Here is a 13453-nt window from a genome sequence, read left to right on the forward strand (position 1 = left end):
ACCAACGCTATTCGTTACGTACAGCTTGCGCCAAAAGTCCACGGAACATGCGAGCGGCGTTTTTCTCCGCGCCGCGCCACCCTAGCGGCGGCGGGAGCGGACAGGTCCATTCATTTTGAGGGGGCGCAGGGCATAACACAGGCAGCGACCCACCGTGGCGTTTGCAGCAATTACCCCACAAGGGCATGCCCGTGGAGCGTTTCACCAGGAAAATTCCTATCGCAGTTCGCAGCTGGAAGATAACAGGAATGACACAGAGCGACAACAGATGGCTTCAGCAGTTTCTTTTCTCTTTTTAGTTCTCGTCTTCCTTTTATTTTGTCTGGGGATGACGGGCGCTGGCAAATAAAAGCGTACGATATTGACGTAGAAACAAGAGAGAGAAGAAAGAGCCAAATGACACTTCATTAATATTTTATTTAGTATCGCGTGAAGCCCCCGTTCGCGAAGATCACAGCGGACATGCGGTCTGGCAGCGATTGATAGAGCCGGCCCACGAGGTGTAGCACTACGTCTTCCTTGAGGGACGTCCATTCCATGTTTATCACCCCCCCTAAGGCGTCCTTGGACCGAATTGGCCCCCACTTTTTGCTCATTCGGAATTTCATCATGCCCCATATATTTTCAATCACGTTCAGATCCGGGCAACACGCGGGCCACTCAAGCTGCATGATACCAAGATCGTCTAGTCTGCGCTGGACAGTGGACGGCATGTGAACCGGGCTTCTGTCTTGCTGCAGAATAAAGCAACCGTCAGGGAAACGACCGTCAAGGACGTATGCGAGCAGGTGATTTTCGATGACTCTAACGTATGCTGCTCCGTTGAAGCGGCCGTCTAGGCGGACAAAAGGCCCCAAGCCCTGGTGCGAAAGGGCGCCCCACACGCTCACGGAGTGCCGTCCACTGGAGACCACGCTGTGAACGTACTGGAGTAGATATTTGAAAAGGAAAAAAAATGAATAGGGCCGTCTCGAAGCAGGCGCGGACTCTCAAGGTATTACCTGCAGTTAGGAGGACGCCAAACCCGCCTCCTCTGGGACCACTTCGTACTAAACGCTGCCTCATCAGTAAACCACACGGCTCCACTGCGCGGGGTCACACTCCGCATAGCGTAAGGCAAAGTCCAGTCTTGGCTCTCGGTGTTCCGGCTTCAGCGTGGGGTTCTGAACCGCGACTCCGGAACGGATACCCCAGAGGCACACTAATCTTCGTCGGATGGTTGTGCTCGAGGCTTGCAGGCTCAGCTCCTTCTTTAGATCGACAGCCGTCAGAAACGGGTCGACCACGTTTGCAGCAATTATTGCCCTGTCCTCGTCCGACGTCGTTGCTCGCGGCCGTCCAGACCTTGGTGCATCTTCAAGTTGCCCTTCATCACGGAAGAGCTGAATGATACGGTTCACCGAAGACAAGCAGCATCCCACCTCTCGAGCAAATCGTTCACTGAGAATGCCCTGCAAGCGACATGGACACGATCTGTCGCCTCCGCCCCAGACTAATCCTGTCGCTGGTCATCTTGAACTAGTGCTGAGGGGAAGAAGGCTTTGTCTTTTTATACAGTTGCAGTGATGATGGGGTGAAGGAGACCCCAAGCATCATACAGCCGCAGAAGGCGTGGTCGGATGTTGCTGAATACTCTAGAAAAATGATATCTTTTATCATAATTTTGCTATTGCCCACAAAACTGATGGAAGAGTCTCAAATGCATCAAAGACCCTCGTAAGGTTTCCAGGAACTTATGTTAACATTGCTTCTCGTACGATCCTTACGAGGTGTGAGGACAGCAAGTGTACGAGGAGCAAGTGTTTTCGGGAGTGCATATTTTCATATTTGCGTACCGCATGTGCCTTACCTAAATTTTACATGCTTTCGTTTTCGAGATGATTCGGAACTCTTTGAGAGGGTCGGCTACTCCACCTCACTGAATTTTTCTGCGATGAAGAGAAAAAGGAACAAACGATAAACCGGAAATATATCTCTCTTCACTATACATCATGTTGGTCCACTCCAAAGTAGGTACACTCTTGGGCTCTCCGCGTGTAAAGCGACTGCGCCAAATAGCGTAAACATAGAATCACTCCAGTATCTTTCCTGGATGCAGAGCAAAAACCGCATATAAGACAGCACGGAACAGGTTTGTGAAACAAAGAATGCGTCGAGGTATGGTCTTGCTGGATCATCGGAAGTAACTTTGTCCCACGGGCAGTCAAGAAAATGTGTTTTTCTGCGCATGCTAAACTATCAAGCCTCATCGTATAGCGAAGAAAAGGTTCCACACTTGAAAAATGGATAATTTTCCTCTTTTCCCGGCATCTTGGGATGCTCTGACGGCACTTGAGTCAATATTCACCCTCGCAGCGTCTTGGTTATCGCGAAGCGATGACATAATAGAGAGTTTTAGTGCATTGTGCGCTATCGCGCTTGCGTACGTAAGGTTAGCGTTGATGATTCTGCGCACGCCCATAACAGAAAGAGAACTTCGCGCAGTGCGCAGGACCACCAACGCTATCCCTTACGTACGCAAAGAATTCGTCAGGTGACGATTTCAATTTCTTCCTTTTCTTTTTTTTTTCACATCCAAACTCGAACTCAAACTTGAAATGATCCCTTTGGTGGTTTCATTTACCTTGCATGGTTCTACTTGCTATGTAGCAGAAAACTGAATGAATGCGCCATGATTTAAGTACATATAATTAAAATTCACAATAAAAATGCAAAGAAGACCAACGGCTGTTCTACTCTGCGTGCACCTCATCCTGTCCATTGTGCCTTGGGGTAGTGGGCCGCACCTCATGTGGCGAATTTCCCCATTCATTTTTCTGTTGTTGTTGTTATTGCTGCCGTCCATTCATCCATTCATTATTATAGCCAAGGGTATCAAGCAGGTGTCATTTATAATTATAATTAGCGACTTAAACTACTGTTCAATTATTCGTCGTTGTTAACATCTACTGATATGTTTACCTGCCACATTTCTTCACGGTGTAGATACCTTGTGAAATTTCACAGACAGTGCTCTTGGAAGTCGCATTACGTAATTTTACAATAAATGCATAACCTCACCTCATCTTTTTTTTTTCTTTTCATTTTGCATTTTGTAAAGCAATCTGCAGAGACTACGTATTGCTATGTATTGCTATGTATTTTACACGGGTCATCACAATGTGAGACCATGCAACTTGTGTTTGTTTTGTTCATCATACCTGAGCAAGATGTAACATCCTGTATGGGTTCTCTTCAAGGAGCCTACCCTGGTACAAAGGACCTCAATCCTACTTGAGTGGACGAAGGCACCAGCGGTTCGATTGCGTGAGGGAAAACTCAGGTAAGTGTACAGCATGCAACACAGGGAGTGGGGGTATGTTTGCTGCTAATAACAACAATTGAACTGCTGCAGTGCGGTTTACAGTCGCCATTGCTTCCGCAAAAGAGCGAAGTGAGAACACACACAGATACAGAGATGATGATGATGTGGGACTGCTGTTCGCCGTCAAGGCTGACTTCGGCACCATTGCCATCTGAAGATTTGGTTAGATATTGAATTAGACTACAGTAGTGTGCTACAGTTCCCTCGTGAGGCTGGTCGCCGTCAAAAAGTTCCAGAAGAGGCGGAGACCCCGCAGCTGATGCGCGGTGGTGGACTATGGTGTCCATACACTTTATTGGCTTTGCACTCAGGCTTTCGGTTGGTGAGGCTCTGAACCTGACGCGAGGATGTCACGTTCAGCGTGACCTACTGGCGCCACTTCCCCAACGCTGCCGCCAGTGCGCTGCTGGCGAAGTTCCAGTAAGGTCGAAACAGCTGTCCATTGCTGGTGTGGCGGTGCTTGAGTTATAGACTCGTGTACTATGTGCAGCCACAGAACGTCGGCTTCTTTTTTATTTATACATTCCGACAATTAGTTCGCGCTCCCGAGTGCGCTATGCAGGACAGTCAAAAGCTATTTGCGTTGTGGACAATTAGTTCCAGCGTTGTCTACTGTTGTGTATCTAGTGCCTCAGAAGTGTCACGTCGTAGAAGACAGTGAGCATATTGTCCTCGTGCGTTCGAAGTTCGGCAACAGTCGCGTCCCGAGTCCGGAAGCGGCTCTAGCCCGCCTAGACGGTCGATCTTTCGACATCGTTAAAATTCTGGGTTGTTAATCAAAGCAACACCAGGTGACTGTGCTGCAAGCACTGGTGAAGTTTCTGGAAGAAACCCGTCTTATAGGCGTTTGCCAATTGCTTTGTAAGTGCTCGAGTGCACTCGACAAGCGGTTTCAGTCGGTTTAACTTGCCCTAATGCCTCCTTGTACATTGCTTTTGACATTTAATTTTAACACTTTATTTAGATGATGACGAGTTCCTTGTTTGACGTGCATACTTTTATACTTATCCTTCATTATCGATTTCTGTGGTCGTGTAGGTGTACTGAAGTATCCAGTCACGACTCTCGACCTTCTTCGTGACTCACGTCCCCATTTTTTCTTGTCCACATCATCATCATCATCATGATAACTCGCTTGTACGACGAAGACGAAAAGTAGGAGAACGACACGTGCTTTGTGGTTTTGACATGTGAGCGTAAACTGTCATCCAAGCGCCTAATATATATATTTTTTTTTTTTCAAAAAAACTGCAAGTCCCACTTGGTGCTATGTGGCAGAAGTTAGAAAAATACAAGAAGATACAAAAACTTCGAAAAGAATGGACCATATTCATCTATTTCTCATTCCCTCATGACCACCTAGGATCGAAAGATGGGTATTGATATTTAGCTTAAATAAATCATAAAAATTTGAATTATACACACATGTAGTGGTAGCTTGTGCCATTCCTCTATGGTGCTCAGCAAAAATAAAAATAAATGTAGCTGTCCTGCAATTGAGTTCCTGTATCGAGCATAGACGACAATCATCTAAACAATAATAATTTGAAGAAAACCACCGGCAATGGCCGGCCTGCAATTTGCTCTGGACGATACCGTGTCATATCTTGCTGGTTGAGAGCTATCAGTATCGCCAACAAAAACCGTTGCTATGGCATTCACGCGGCGCTCATTCTGCAGCTACCCCCTTTTCTTGACAGGATCAAGGCTGCAGTTTGTTCCCTGGTGCAAGTACCTTGACGTTATCGTTGATCGGGGTCTAACATGGTCTCGACAGATTACTGCCCTCTGTGACACCACAGGCTCTTATATTAACTACGTGTTACGCCGCAGCTGTGGGTCCTCTTGGGGTCCTTAATTCACTGACCTCCTCCAAGTATACAACTCTCTTATTATGGGCACTTTACGCTTCTGCTTGCCTGTGTTGCATGATATTTCCACCTTCAAGGAGCGGCAACTACTTAATCTTCAAGCTCGTAGCCTGCGCACTTGCTTGGGAGTCCCGAAGACCACGCTATCGCAGAAGCGAGGGTTCCTTCCGTGCTTATCATCCGGGACACGGCAACTTACACACGCTGTCTTGTACGGCACCCATGTCACCACCTTCGTCATGTTACGCAGCATTACCCTGCTTCTGGGTACGGCAAAGCTGTTCTGCGCCTACAAGGACAAATCCCAAGATCGCATACCTTGGTCTCCTATACGGAGCCGCTGTGGACCTTAAGTCTGCCCCCCCGTGCATACATCCGTTCCTGGTCTTCCGAAAAAGATCCATGTCCCACCTGTTGTGGCATGCCAACTAACGTTGCAACATCTCCACCCCCCGCACTCTAATCGAATGGAGATTTACACTGACGGCTCGGTGGCATCCGATGGATCATCATCTGCATTTTATATTCCTGAGGAGGCATACGAACGCGGTTTCAAGCTGCTTCCCGCGCTGCCATCAACCGAAGCAGAAGCCTTTGCTATCTTATCTGCTCTGCGGTACATTTCTTCGTCGACACCAAGCGCGTGGACTATTCCCAAGCAGCACAGTTTACTGAAAGTCGAGTGCAATAGGGGTGTCTGGTACGTGTCTTATGAATCTTCTTTAGTTTCACAAGTCTGTTCAAGGCCTTCCACCTACCCGTCCACCCCTATTAAACTCGACTTTCAGTACATTGTGCTGGTTGAATTCTTTCGGATAGTAAGTCAGCCTTGGAGTCTCTGGCACCGTATTCGCCCAAAGTTATCGAAGACATCTACACGGAGATCCTTTGCCCGCACGCCTGTTGTGTCTAGGCCACAGTGTGTGGTTCCAGTGGATTCCGGGCCACGTCGGTATCTCGAGGAATGCCCTCGCCTATTCTGCGGCCAGGTGTGCTCGAGCAGCTGGGTCTGTCACTTCTGTCCTGCTTACCCCGTCTGTCTGCCGGCTAGCCATTCACCGATACTACAGAAATAGCTCTGAGGCCTTTTTCCAAGACGCTGCCAGGACGAACGCTTTTCTGCGCTCGATTGACCCTACGATGACCCACACACTGGTAGACCGCTATCCCAGGGAGGAAGAGTCCTTGCTCCACAGGCTTCGACTAAATGTGGCGCGGACTCCATTGTTCCTCTTTAAGATGGGCCACCCAAATGCCCCACCTGTTATGTTGAAGAAGACATCCTGCACTTGTTGCTCCACTGCACCCGCCAACATCGTCTTCTCCTACGGTCGCGCATTGCTCGCCTCAGTATTTCGGACTATTTCGGACGATTCTACTGTTCCGCTAACCCTTGCCAGAATTTCCGATTTGTGGCTTTTTTACTTTATTTCACTTTTGGGCCTTTCCCAACGCCGCTATTCATTGCTACGCTTCACCGAAGACCTGCTACCGGCCCTCTGGCCATGGAAGGGGCGGACGCCGCCCGCCACGAGTCGTCCTCTACTGAAGAGATGAGCGGCTTCGACACCGACTCATCGACAAGCTGTGGCACCGTTCGCTCACGAAAGCGATCAAGTGGCTGCTCTGCGACAGCGGACGACGAGCAACCTTTCCAGGATGTCGTAAAACGAGTACGGAAGGCCCACTCTCGCGGCGCTGTGCGAACCCGGTCTCTGGAGGGTTTTACGGTGCTCTTCGCTCCCATCGACCGCACGTCAAACCTTGCTAAGTTAAACCATTTCATCCACTCTCAATTCCTTACCTCTGAGCTGCCAGGTAGGATCAAAGAAATCTGACCGAACTACTCCAAAAACATCATTGCTGTGGATGTGAATTCCCCATCCTCCAAAGCATCCCTCTTCCGAATCGACAAAATATGCGCGGTACCTGTCCGCGCCTATGAACCTCGACCCCCTGCCTCGAGCTACGGCGTCATCTCTGGAATTGACACCTCGCTAACTGACGCACAAATAATGGAGTCTGTCAAAGCAGACACACCGTTCCTCGCGGCACGGAGGATTAGAAAGGATGCCGGGGCGGTTCGTCTTACCTTCAGCGGGTTTAAACCGCCGAGGCAAGTTACCTTCCAGCTCCTTACAATGCAGGTCAGAAACTAACTCCCACGGGAGCCCCAGTGCACCAACTGCCTGAGGCATGGACATGTTGCAGCTTGCTGCGTCCGAAAGAAAGCCTGCTCCACCTGCGGAACGTCCCACGACACCCCCGAGTGCCCTAGAAGCGACCCCATATGCGTCAACTGCCATGGCAGCCACCTCGCTACGTCGAGGGACTGCCCTAAGATGGAGGAGCAACAGCGTATTGCTAGGGTCAGATCCCGCTCAGGCAGCAATTATAAGGAGGCAAAGGAGAAGGTACGAAAGACTCAGCGCCAGAGGAAGCGAAGAAGACTACGCAAGAGGAGTAGGGCACGATGCCCCCAATACCCTCTGCGGGAAAGTCACAGCCCGACGCTTGGGAAAACTCAGATTTTCCCCCGTTGCCGTTGCCTTCGCAGGGCAACCCCACCGTCCCGTCTGGCCCTACACCTAAAGATTGCCCAAGAGCAGAGAATATTCCTCCCTCAGAGCTGCAGGCAGCCCGGTACTCTCAGGCAGCCCGTCGTGCTTCACAAGACCCTTCGCCAAACGCAGACACGGCTGCTGTAATCATACAGCTGCTCTTCGCGGCGCTCAAAGCTATTCTTGCCGCTTGCCCCGAGTGTGCGGCCCTCACCGAGACCCAATCGATCCTTAAGCTTGAAAGTTAAATCACCTCCATGATCCTGGCCCCTCGAGGCCGGCAGTAACCCAGTGCGGGTTCACCAGATCGTCCATATGCCCTATGTAATGATGAGACAGAACACGCTGCCTTCAGGACTGCAGTACTGCGCAACGACCATCTTTCAATGGAACTCGAGAAGCCTTCCATCTAAAGTATCCGATTTCCGTCAGTTTATCTGGAGGCACAAGTTCCCCTTAATATGTATCAAGGAAAGCAGTATCGATGACAACTTCCGCCTATCAAATTACGTTACCTTTATCTCGTGTGCCCGCGGGAGGACAAGCCGCGCAGCGCTCTTCATCCGCTCGGACATTCCGGCCATCAAGCAGGATGTGCACTGCCCAGGACCCGGGGAATACGTCTGCTGCACTGTACGCATGGGCACCCTTACTTTCACTGTCGTCTCCCTGTACGTACCACCCGCAGTTGCTTACGACGTGAATGATCTGGCTGCGTTACTGGACAGTATCCCTACGCCTTACGTAGTCTGCGGAGACCTCAACGCCCACAACACGATCTGGGGGAGTGCACGTACGGACACCCGAGGTATGCGACTGGCGGCCCTCTTTGAGAACCGGGACCTCTATATTTTGAACCTCTACATCTCACTGTTGTGTCGGCCTCGGTTGCACGGCTCTTCGGATGGCAAGTCAATGCAGACACCCTCGGAAGCGACCACTTCCCGATCTTGATCAGCGTGCATGACGCACAGCGCAGCCCGGCTGGACATCTCGTCAAGCGGACCGACTGGCGGTCGTACATGGCCATCATTGAGGATGCGATCTCCGGCTCCACGCCCACAAGCGGAAGCGGAAGCGCTTTCACCCGGACTATGATTACCGTTGTGCGTTCCGCCACACGAGTAGCTCGGATTCTCTTGAAGTTTGCTGCTGTTGACGCGGAGTACGAGAGGTTGCGAGCCATACGCCGTCGCGCTGAACGCCGTGCCCGGCGTACCCACCTACCCGCCGACAAGTCCGAAGCTCGCCGCATACAGAAGGCAATACATAGACATCTCTGCAAGCTGTCACGCTCCCACTGGCGGAACTTTGCCACTTCCCTCTCTCCCCGCACACCACTCTCAAGAATATGGACTGTGCTCAGAGGACTCCACGAACCCGTCGCTCAGCGCCGGCCGTTCCGCGCTCTCTCGCTTGCCACCGGCCGGACGGAGTTAGAGATTGCGGAAGAATACTGCGGCCGTCTGACAGCTGCACCTGTCTGAGCACTGGCTGCGTCCAGCGACATCCTCGCGGTTCTGGAGGCCTCTGCAGAGCCTGCCCTGGATATGCCTTTCTCGCTTGCGCAGCTAGAACTGGCACTAGCGAACTCGCCCATGCATACGTCTCCCGGTTTGTTACAAGGCTGTCAGAAACCTGCCGCTGTGTGGGCGCCGGTCACTACTCGCAATCTTCAACGCATCCTGGCTCCCAGGCTCCCTTCCAATGGAGTGGAAGCAGGCAATGGTGATCCCCATTCTCAAACCCGGAAAGTCACCGCACATAGACTCGCTCAGACCGATTGCCCTCACCAGTTGCGTCGGGAAAACCCTTGAGCGAATGGTCTACTCACGCATGAACTGGTACCTAGAAAGCACGAGGTACTTCCCGGAAACGCTGGCTGGGTTCAGGCAGGGAAGATCTGCCATAGATAACGTTGTCGACCTTGTTTCTCGTACGCAACAAGCTCAATCCGACGGCCGGCTTACCACAGCGGTATTCCTGGATGTCATGAAGGCTTACGACAGCGTACTGCACAGTGCTGTCGTGGCGACGCTGCAGCAGGCTGGCGTGGGCGGTAGCATGCTCTTTCGTTTTTTGCTTTTTGTTCGCACTTCTGATGGTGACATCCGATCCTTCTCCGTCTGCCGCGGGGTCCCACAAGGCAGTGTGCTTAGCCCTCTTCTTTTCAACATCATTATGGCTTCCCTACCAGCCCTCCTACGCGACCACGCCAATATCACAGTCTACGCGGACGACATCTGCCTCTGGACGTCCAGCCTGCGCCGCGATGTGATCCAACGCTGTCACCAAGAAGCCCTCGACACGGTCGTAGCATACCTTTCTGATCGTGGGCTGTCTGTCTCCCCAACCAAAACTGTCGCCATGGCATTTACCCGCCGCTCCTTCCGTAGCTTCCCACTCCACGTCGCAGGATCGCCAGTGCATTTTGCATCGAGCTACAGGTACCTGTGCATCATTATCGACAGGGGCCTGACCTGGTCGAAGCAGCTCAAATATCTCTCTTCTAAGGTAAACAACATCGTCAGCGTTCTTCGTCGCGTCTCTGGAATGTCGTGGGGCCCTACTTGTGCTGACCTTAGGTTTGTCCACTGCCCCCTTGTACTTGGAACGCTGCGCTACAGCCTCCCCATTTTACATGGACTAAGCAGAGCTAGTGAACGGGAGCTCCTCAACCTCCAGGCCCGCAGCCTTCGCGTCTGCCTGGGCGTCCCTAAGACGACAAAGACCGTCTCCGTTCTCGCAGAGGCGAGGGAGTCACCGATGCCCACCTTGCGTGACAAGGAGACTCTTCGCATCTACACAAGGTACCTGACACGTCACCCGCACCACTACTTGGCAGATATCGCCATGGAGTGCCGATCGTCCGCTTTCGGGTCCTGCGTTCTGCGACTGAGGACATCTATTCCCTCGCCCTCCGACACGCCGTCTCATCCCCCTCCCATGTGGACCCTCGCTACTCCTCCCGTGTACTCCAGCATCCCTGGCGCCTTCAACAAAGGCGACCACCCTCCAGTCGCTTTGCTCCAACTCGTGCTAGAACACCTTAATAACGTGCACTCCCGAAGAATAGCGGTCTACATGGACGCATCGGTCTCCGCGGGCGGCTCAACTTTAGCCGTTGTTGTGCCTTCAGATAATTACGAACTAGCGCTCAAGCTTCCTCACGAGACATCCTCCACCGAAGCAGAGCTCGCCGCCATCAATGAAGCCCTGAAATTTATATCAACGAGGCCCCCGAACAACTGGACTGTGCTTACGGACAGCAAGGCGGCGCTGCAAATATTATCTTCTCCTTGCTCCAAGATCGTCACAGACATCTGCTCCCTAGCCCTCAATACATACAGCCGTCTCACAGCCTCCGGCCACAGTGTGTGGCTTCAATGGGTCCCCAGCCACATCGACCTGCCGGGAAATACCCGCGTTGACGCTGCGGCGAGAGGCGCGCACGGGGCAGCTGCCACCACAATGACCACCACCATTCCTCTCACTCCATCGGCCTGCCTGATACAGATCCGCCGCCAGACGTCTAGCAGCACCCTCGCGTTTAGCTCAAACGCTGTAGCGGCAAACACGTTCCTCCACTCCATCGACCCGAGGATGGAACTCACCCTCTCCCAGCGGCTGTCGCGACAGGAGGAGTCGATCCTCCATCGCCTACGCCTCGATGTTGCCCTGACCTCGCTGCTCCTCTCTAAGATGGATAGACGGACGTCCCCGGTGTGCCCCTGCTGTGCTGCAGTCGCCGACATTCGCCATCTATTGTTGCACTGCAAGCGGTACGCCGGCCCTCGAGCCGTCCTCGCCACAACTCTCACTTCCCCAGGCCACAGGGAACTTTCCCTGGCGACGCTGCTGGGACCTATCCGGAACCAGACAGTGGGCAGTCACCCGAGCCCTCCTGTGTTACCTGAAGGACACTGGGCTGCTCAGCAGCCTTTGAGCCTTGAGCCACCCCATCGTCCAGGCCATCGTCCCCTGCCACTTTCTCTTTTCCTTTTCTGCTTCTCTTTTCTCTTTCTTTGTTTCTTTTTCTTTCTTTTTTTCTCTTTTGGGAATAGCCAGTCGGCCTTGGCCTGTCTGACCTTTCCCCCATATACATATCCCCCCCCCCCCCCCTAGCACAACATAGTCAGGTGACAAAGGCACTTGTTCAGTTCCTGCGGATCTGTGACCTTCTGAGTGAACTGTGATCAATTTCGTGCTTGTTTTCCTTTTTGTTTGTCTTTCATTTTTCTCTTTCTTTTTACCATCTTTCCTGGGAATAGCAAGCCGCTGTAGCACAGGCTAATTTTTCCCTCCTATTTTTTAAATCAAACGTATCCCCCCCTCCCCTCCGCACCGGCAGATAAATAAGATGAATGTGTGTAAGGGTGAATATTCGTATTTGCGGCTCAAAAAGAAAAGGCAACGTGGCCGTGCGTTTCGGACCTGCCACGTATTTTTGAAAATTTCAAAACGTATTCATGCGTAAAATTTTTCTGGCGTTTCTACTGATATGCAAACGTGTGCTAGAAAACGCTACTGATTAGCATAATGGAAAACAGAACGCAGACTCATTCGCTAGCTTGAAGGAGAATCCCTTGACTTAGGCGGCGCATACAATCCCTTTCTGCCAGGCTCTTTTTGGAGTGCCAGCATTAATACTACTTCTTCCATGCCGTGAAATGGCTGTCTGGGTCAGGGACAAACAGTTCCTGTATCTTAAATGACCTGTACCGTTGCTCACGATATGGAAGAACACATCATTACTTAGAAATGACATTTTATCCCATATATACGAAGGAAATTGCGAGGTGCCTAGCGATGTGTTTTTTTTTTTTTTTTTAAGAGCGTAAATGCAATGGATCTTCCGCCCAAAGGGATACACTGCAGCAATTACAGCAATATGTAATATAGGTATAGTATGTAGAATGCGAATATAAGGAAGAGTATATATAGTATGTAGAATATAATGGACTAGTTATGCAGATTGGTATCCTCGAGCGAGCGCTATCAGTGTAACTTTTCTGGCAGCTGAATGTAAAAGAAAAATGAAAGAAAAAAAAAGACCATATAATAAGACACATATAATACTGATTCCACGAGGCTTAGCGTAGCGTGTAAAAGCGGATGTCCCCATGATTGTTGTGTTTAACCAACCTGCCGAAATTAGCTACGTAATATCGCTGCCCTCGTTTCTCTAGGTTTCCTTATTATGAGCGCAGATGTAATACCGTTTATGCAGGCGCTCACGGTTCACAGATGTGTGGGGTTAACAGTTCATCGTCTTTTCTCCTTTCCTTTTTTTCTTTTTTGTATGTGTAAAGGGCGAGGGGGCGTTTTCTGCTTTTGTTCAGGAGTTTTACTGTGGCTCTTGAGCCCCCCTCGAATTTCTGCAAATCTAAGTGTGTCCATGTGTGTTTTTGGTTTGGTTTGGAAGCGAAGAAAAATGTGGAAAGGTTGATTCCACTCTGCATATTAGGCCGGCTATTTCGTTGCGTCTTTCATGGATGTCAGGTCGTAAGTTCTACATTGCAAATGAGTAGCGTGTGTCGGCATGGCAAAAAGGCATTTTTTGAGCTTCACAATGTGCCATCATCGGGATAAAAGTAATGGTGAGCGCGTCTCCCCCTTTCCGAAATGACGGAATCAACTGAGTGTGCGTTCTTCGT

At 50.9% G+C, this 13453-nt stretch overlaps 1 protein-coding gene across 1 annotated transcript in view; it reads left to right on the top strand.

Moving 5' to 3' along the window:
• The window catches only part of LOC135377598 (probable G-protein coupled receptor No9), a 344006-nt gene that overhangs the window by 320796 nt on the left and 9757 nt on the right, over positions 1–13453 (top strand). Inside the window, exon 3 of the mRNA XM_064610132.1 lies at positions 3240–3322. The gene's annotated coding sequence lies outside the window, so the exon portion shown is untranslated. The remainder of the gene's footprint in view (positions 1–3239; positions 3323–13453) is intronic.

The sequence above is a fragment of the Ornithodoros turicata genome, chromosome 1, assembly GCF_037126465.1.
Source record: "Ornithodoros turicata isolate Travis chromosome 1, ASM3712646v1, whole genome shotgun sequence".
NCBI lineage: Eukaryota > Metazoa > Arthropoda > Arachnida > Ixodida > Argasidae > Ornithodoros > Ornithodoros turicata.